The following is an 8,911-nucleotide window of genomic DNA, read 5'->3' as shown; positions in this document are numbered from 1 at the left end:
CTGACATTCTGTCTCAAAACATCACCGTCTTTATTCTACTAATTCTTTGGTCTGGTGCTCATGCAGTGCTGCAACCCAATATTCCATACTATTCAACTCTAGTCTTTATCCATTTCATCTAGTCCTGATCGTCTTGAAAGACTCGCATCTATAATTAAAAGATCACACTTTAATCGTCTAATCGATAGTCACTCGACGAACTACGCGTCAAAAGCCTATCGTCTACCCATACGATAGCCCACACATCAATATAACAGAAAAATACAGGACTCTTGATCCACATACACATGTAATCCACATAACACGTAAACACATAACTCACGTATCACATAATTCATATCACAAATGACTCGGTTCGTCAAAAGGGTCGACTCGGTATGTTTAAAACTGAAGTTGGGTAAAAAATATGATTTATTGATCAAGATTGACTCAGAATGATATAAAAAAATCAAACAGTCCTTTAATACAAAAGAAATTAGGTTTCAAAAGTACTTTTATTGAAATCGGAATATTTTTCTGAGTCTAGAGGCGTCCGTTTCATATTAAACGGACGAACGGTTTATTTATAAAAATATCTTGTCTCAACAAGTAATTAGGTTTCGTAAAAATTTAATTATATAACCTCGTTCGACGTCTCCGATAATCGTAGGTTACGTTCCCGTATTTTCGGAATTAATTTGCCGAAAATCGGGCAGCGTCTCCTTTGTTTATCAGTCTACCCGTCGAACATCCCGACGTCAAATCAATCACAACACAGTCATTCGCAATCCAAAATCCAATCACCCACTTCAGTCAACGTCACTTCGCAATTTCACCTATACCAATTAAATATAATTATTAATCGTTATCATCCGTATTTTTATGTTTTACTCTGTATTTTACTATTTTATTCGTCATTTGTATTTTTAAATCGTATTTTATATTTTAAAATCATATTTTGTGTTTTAAATCGTAGGACTCAGATCGAATCATCATAGTCCACCGTCAACTCATCGAGAATCACTGTTGACGGCGGCAAAATTCGTCGGTGCCCGATTATTTCGGGTGTCCACTACGAATTTTACCGAATAAATAAAATTCCACCCGCACGAAATTATTTATTTCACGAAATTTGTAATCAAATAATCCTTGAGGGATTTTATATATAAAAGAATACATAAAACTAGTCGAACAAAACCACAGGAACAAAACTATGCACGCGCCGCACAGCTGGGTCGCCTCGCCGGAAAATACCGGCGGCAGCCAATAGAGAACATGCGGAGATGAAAATCAACACCGACCAGGCAACAATTCATTACAGAACACACATATATACTACACGTATATGCATATATACATACGTTAATCAACCAAAACGGAACTGAAACCAACGTGGCCGGAAAACAAAAAGGAAGGCAGCCGGAACTTACCCGAAGTCGGGGGGAGAAAATCAGGGAAAAGGAAAGAAAGAAAAAGGGAGTAAAAGAGAGAGAAACGAAAGAGATTGTAAGAAGGGAAGAAATCGAAGAAGAAGAGAGATTCCAGAGAAAAATAGGGGATCGATGTTGCTGCCATTGGAGGAAGGAAATAACAAAAATAAAAGAAATAAAACAACCTGTATTAGCATGCCACGCCTCTGCCTGGTTCTCTAGGATTAAATACGTGTCCCCTTTCCCGAGTGCAGGCCCAACTTTATATCGTTTTAATCTTTTAACGATATAATTTGCAAATAAACATTAATCGGAATGATCCCAAAATAATTTTTAAAATGTTATAAATATCCTGAATTTTAATAAAACATAAATTTCGAAATTTTAGGACAATTTTTGAAACGAAATTTATACTCGCTTTTAACAATTAGTACATTACCATTTAATAACACCAACTCGTCAAATAAGAATAAAATATCCACAATTTTATTCCTTCCTAATCAGAAAATCACCTAAACATATTCAAATAATAATAATAATTCTGAAAAATATGGGATATCACAATCTACCCCCCTTATAAGGATTCCGTCCTCGGAATCAGCAGAAGAGAACACTAGGGGTTTTCTTTTCAAATTTCCAATCTTACATATGGAACTTTTCTCAAAATTTTCAATAACACGGCAATTCCTTATACCACACAATTATCACGGGAGCTTCACTCCGCACCATTGTTCCTTTCACATCTTTTGACCAATTCCTCAATAGAATCGCTTTTACTGATCGCGAGAAAAAAAGAATAGAGAGAAAATAGAGAGAAAGAAAAAGAAAAAGAGATAGAGATAAATATAGAGAAAAAAAAAGAAATAGACTGACTTTGGTATATGCCACTGATATTTTAATCACATTGCATTCCACTGTTGCCCTTGGTAATCCCATCACATAACCTTGCTTTCACTTGACCAGGATAACTCGGCTTAACTTGATTGGCATACCTTCGAATATTTGGAATGATAAAATCATGGAATTTTAAAAAGAAAAGAATTCGATACTATAACGAAACCAAAATCTGAATTTGAAAAAAAATATTGTTGAAATAAGAGAATAACTGAGAGATCAATATGATCAAATGAACTTGGTATTGCGTGTCCAAATTAAGACACTACTAAAGGTTGTTAACCTTCATGTATTCACAATACACACAAGTGATGGCGTCCCATCCAACTCCTATCACACAGATAGGTATACCTTGTGTCCCCTATAGTTAGGGTTGTTCATCTCAGTCAAAATAAAAGAATATCAAAGGAATTCAAAATCAAATGAATAAAACTAAAAAGATTTCAAAGCTGATATTTATGGAGAAAAAATGAAATCCAGAAAATAAGATTCTGAAATAAAATGACTAAACGGGTGTTAGGGAATATATCATCTAACAGATACCTCTTTTTGAGAGAGGTCAAAAGAAGTTATAGAAAGAGAAGGTATTTCCAAGATCTTAATACTTGTCTTCTATTTGGAATTCTTCTAGTTAACTCGCCATCTGATTGTAGACACTCCTTCATGTTCCAAGAATATCGATAATCTTCATCGTCGTCGAATCGTAGTAGCCTCGAAAGGTTCCACAATAGAAGTTTGGAACTTCCCGGAGTTCCATCCAGCTCAACACAACCATCTCGAACGAATGCGCCTATCTTAACTTACTCGTTGGCACTATATCCGATAGTCCAACAGGAACTCGATATGTGCTCAAACGTCCTCACATAGCTATACACACTCCTACACACTCTCGTTTCTAGTTTACTATAACCTCAGCTCTGATACCAACCTGTAACGCCCCCAAATCCAAGGTCAGAGGATTTGGTCGTCACTGTGAAACCTCAATCCAAATCAACATGTTTAATCGATAAATAAATGCCAGCGAAAGATATTTAGCATAAAAGACCCCAACTAATCCAAGATCTTTTAAGGTTACAGTTCTAAAAACAAGAATTCCAAATTCCGTAAATAATTTTTCACTTTCTTTTAAAACTCTGTTCAATAAATTTTCAATTCTAAACTAACCCGCTAGTATAACTTCGAAAAGAAGTAGACTAGGCCCAGCTATAAAATAACACAATTATAATATAATATAATATAAATAACTTTACACAATAGAACTTACACTAGTTCGCAAACCCTGAACTAACCACCTTCCAAGAGCTTCTTTTTTGCTTCCTCGAATTACGCGGCTAAACAGCGCAAGCTAATCCTCACTGGTGGTTAAATATGAAAACAGGCAAGTATGAGCGGAAGAAATGCTCAGCAATTTCATTGTAATATATATAGGGTCATTTTGATATAAAACTGACATCTGCGTCAGCACAGAACATTTAAAATCATAATTGCTGAATCATAAAATTATTAGTGGAGGAATCCCAGATTTGATTCCTTAATTATATTCAAAACCATTTTGATATTTTTGAGCGAAATGCTTCAGCAATACTTTAAATCTTGACGAGAATAGAACTCGTAAAACAGTGTTTACGGAAATATCGTAAACAATAATAACATGAAACAATGATTATGGATTGAATCATAAACTCATTCAAAACCGAACTCTTCAAATTAATACATATTTTGTTGTCATATCAAATTAGATATCAATACGAACTTTGATGCGCACAACATCCATACTGAAGGCAACATCAATCATCTATACTAATATCACCTTTGATATTTAACAACAACGTAAGTATCAGCATAAATTAGAATCTGAATCAAAACTGCATTTCACCATTATTCCAAAACAGAAACAGTTGATAAATCATTTATTGTAATAACCCCAATTTTTGGAAAATTTTTGAAACCCTTATGAATAGTGTTTTTGCTGAATGAGAAAATTTTTCATGTCACACTAGGTAGGGGTTCTTTTATGGATATTCTGAGATATTATTAGTACTCTATATGATAAATAAGTGTATGTAAAGATCGTCAGAATCCAAATTCGAACACTTTAATTTTTCCCGAAAATCTACCAGATACAGAAAGAATTGAGTATAAGGTAACAGAATAAAAAGGATTTAAATTCAAGGATTAAAAGAGAGGATCATGAAAGGAACATAATATATTGAGAAAGGTTAAAGAAACCTAAGTAATAAGATCCCGGGTATGATCCCTCAAACGATAAACGAAAACGAAAGTTAAGCGAACCGTATAACAGATCAGCGGTCATTAGGCAAGCAATTAAGAGTTAATCAAGGAGGTTAGGGATGATGATGTCATCAAACCAACAAGAAGAGGACAAGTGTGGAGGGTGACATCACATGATGACCAAAGCATGACATAAGGGAAAGAAGTGTGGTTGATTTATAACCACACAATTTTTCATGGTTAAAAATGATTAAAACAAAACAAAGTCAACCAACCAAGGCAAATCAAAACAAATCTCAAAAAACACAAAAGCTCTTCCCTTTTCTTCATCAAGCTCTCGGCCAAAATAAACACAACAACTTCAAACTGCCATATCTCCTTCAATACTCACTCAAATATTGTGTTCTATAGCTCGTTGGAAAGGTATTGAGATGGCCTATAACTCTTGTTCACAAGTCTCTTCCAAATATGTATAAGAGCCTCATTTTTACAGTTCTTTCAATCGGACTTTTAGAAACTTTAAAGCCTAACTTTGTGTTCTTGATTTCTTTGGAAAGATCAAGCTTGTAGGAGGCTCCATAAGGCTTCCTAGTAACTTTCCACCCTCCAAGAAAGGTATAAATCTTCACACCCTTTAGTAATAAGTTTGAATGTTGAAGTTTGGAGATGGTTTGGATGGATGAGTAGTAATTTGAATGATAAGCATGATTCGAGCTTAATTGTTAAGTAGTTTAGTTGAATTTGGAGATGTTATAATATATGATTGGATTGATATCCTTGAGCTTATTATGACTGAAATCAGTAGCATTGATGTGTATCTTTAGTTGTTGTTGATTGGTAGTTGGATTGATATGATTTGGAATGGTAAAAATTTGGGAAATCGCGTAAACATAGCCGTCGTAATGTCCGATTTACTTTAGACTGTTTTTGCTCTTAACATCAGGACCCGAGAACTCCCTGTTAGGTTTTGACCATTGCCATGATTAGATAGTTCATGTTACGAGCTTCGTTTTGATATGTAGTTCGTTTGATTCCGATGTACGGTTTAGGAGAAACGACAGTTTTAAGTAACGGCGTTTCGCGACCGAACCATTACCCCTCGCCTTACTTTGAAACCTTGGTTAAGGACCTTAAAGGACTAATTGGGGTATAAAACAATTATGTTAAGTGGATTAGGCAGTTGGTAAGGTACTCGCGAAAGAATCTCCTTAAAACCCTTAATGATTAATTTATTAAAAATGGTGGAGCCGAGAGTACTCGAGCGACTTAAGTGAATCGTTTAGCGCGAAAGCGAACGTTAGGACTCTAAATGGTTAAAGTCTAGTTTCTTAAGCGACCGAGATTTAATTCCGACTTATATTGTTGTTCATAGGTTATCGGACCCTCTCTAAGCTTAAGTCTATCCGGGAGCACTCAGGCAAGTTTTCTACCCGTTATACTGTTGTTGTGATGTATATCTGTATATGCATGATCTTGTGATAAATGCATATTTGTTATTAGCAAATTTTTGTGATATATTGTAGCATGTGATATGGTATATATGCATGCCTGTTTCATATTCTTGATTTATATATCTGTTGGTTCAAATGCTTATAGTTGCATAATACCTATGCTAGAGATAAGCGGTATTTGAGTTTACCCTTAGTATAGGGGATAAAAAGGTGAACATATTTCTAAACCGAGAGTCGATGTTCCCGAGAATATTATATATATTTTATATATATATGGTTATAGTTTTCAAAACTATTAATCGAATAAGGTTTATTCGATAACTTTAACTTTATTTTATTTATTGAATATTATTTCGAATATTCATCCGATGACTTATGACTCCTTTGATTGTATTAATTGAATATTATTTCGAATATTCATTCGAGGGCTTAAGACTCAGTTTATATTATTTAATGATTATTATTTGGATATTCATTTGAGGATGTATGACTCCTTTATTTATTTAATGAATATTATTTATACTATTCATTCGAGGTATTATGACTCCGCGTATTATTTAATATTCTTTATTTTATTAAAGAATAATGTTCGATAATCAAACTTACTTTTGATTATTCAAATAAAGATATTACTTTCGTATAAGTATATCTTTGATTATTTACTATTCATTTCAAGTATAAGTTTTCCAACTTCTACCTCAATTATTCTTTATGGGAATATTATTTAAATAATAATATTCGGATATTTTCTAAATACATTGGGACTGATTTATTTTATTAAGTCAGCATTGCTCCAACCACTCCTTAAAGTGTTTTCGAGTCTTCAAAATGATTTTTAAAAGTTAGAGTGGATCCCAAAACTCATTTTTATATTTATGATCTTCCTTTTTAAAGGGGATTTAAATACTCGCTCAAAACCAGAGGGATCCGGCTCTGTGGTGTATTTTATATTCGCAACAAGGTTGCAGTTTTGGTAAATGAATTGATTACTTACCCAACGTTCGGGAAGTAAGTCCATCTATCGAGTCGGCATAAGCAACATGGGCTCAGTGGGCGTCCATGATAGTGAAGTGGCTCAGTGGGAGTCCATCAAATGCATAAGTGGCTGAGTGGCAGTCCAGCATAAGGTCCTATTGCGACCAGGGTGATGACCAGTGGGGAATTCGTCCATCTACTAGTTGAAAAAGGTTACTTATTGGTATCTTTGCCTGATCAGCAAGATATCAGGTTTATGCCAAAATTCTTTCCTTTCCAAATTTATTGGATATTGCAATTATGTTCATACTTTACATGACAGAGGTTTTCAGGAAACGTATGTATATATATAGGTGTATATATATATCAGGACTTAATGAAGTATATCATAACTTCATTTCCTTCAAAATATTTCTAAGATTGAATCTATTCAAGTCTTATCTTGTAGTCTCATCAGTGTGATGAACTTTTGAAACTAATTATAACTTGAACGGTGGTAGTTCAAGTAGTATTCGGAAAAGATATAAGTATATTGGAGTATCTTGTAACTTCATCTTTTAAACTTATATCTAGTAAATGATTATCTTATGCATATCAAAGACTTTCAGAAAAACGTTGAGACAAGGTTAGATATATGAGATCACCTTGCAACGATATTTTTATACAGTTATAAACTGGAACTTTGTGTATATTATACATGGAAGAGGACTTCCAAGATTTTGAAAAGTATATATGTATATATACTGAATATTTTGCGACTTCATCGCATTAAGATATCAAACTTGGTTCATTTCTTTTGACCAAGACTTTCATGAGTACTATGAGAAGGCTCGCATATTGTAAATCATTATACATATTATTTTGGTGGGCTTGCTGCTCACCCTTGCTTTCTTCTTTCATCACACAACAACAGGTAGAAAAGATGAACAGGACCAAGCTTCCAATTCGCAAGCGGTTAGAAAATGTTCCGCAGTTTTCTGGAAGCGTTGATGCCGCCGTAGCTGAGGTAGGAGCTACCAATAGGCTAGGTTTTCAACTATTGATAAACCAGACTTATGTATAATATGAATTGTAATAATGGAAAAGAAATGTAAATTTATTCAGAAACCCTTTTGAGGTGTAATGACTTATAATTGTGGAATAACATGACTTATGTTATTTTTGGTATTCATCTCTGAGACTATAACTTGTGGTGTGTGTGTGTGTATTGTGGGGTCACAGTACAGAGTAGTTGATTGTTTATTAAGATTGGGTGTTATTAAGGGAAATGGAACTTGTGACAACCCGGATCCCCGACCCCAGATTTGGGGGTGTTACAGAAGTGGTATCAGAGCTAAGCGTTATAAACCTCAGAGATGATGTGACGTTAAGATAATAAGTTCACTAAGATAATAAGAACTCTTGCCAAGTTCATAGTCGGACTACCTAACGTAGTACTGACAGTTAAAACCCTTATGGGAACCCTTATAAATATCGTGATAGTAGCGTAGTTCGTTATCGTATATGGTAACGGGACTCCGAACCCTGAGGTTGAGAAGTGACAGCGCGATGATGTTTTATTACTAATTGGAGATCGGATTGTGGATCCGATAGAGCGTCCTAACGCAGGACCGGATGATGTTCATATTGAGGATGTAATGGTTGAGGATGTTGTCCTAGATGGGTTTGTTGCTGAGGAGGATCTCGTGGAAGATCCTAACAAGAATGAATAAAGGACCATTGAGGAATTGATGACCATGGTTAGGGAAACTACCAGAGGTAGGATTGGCCGGTCACTACCGGAGGTTCGTTCAAGTTTGTAAAGATAGTAGCCCTTTAACGCGGCTTACTCGTAATACTGAGAAGTTTGAATGGACAGAGAAATACGAGAAAAGCTTTTAACAACTAAAGCAAAGGTTGGTGACGGCCCCTATGTTGGCATTGTCGGATGGAAAAAGGAGATTTTGTGAT

This window comes from Apium graveolens, chromosome 4, assembly GCF_009905375.1.
Source record: "Apium graveolens cultivar Ventura chromosome 4, ASM990537v1, whole genome shotgun sequence".
Taxonomy (NCBI): Eukaryota; Viridiplantae; Streptophyta; class Magnoliopsida; order Apiales; family Apiaceae; genus Apium; species Apium graveolens.
This window is presented reverse-complemented; position numbering follows the sequence as displayed.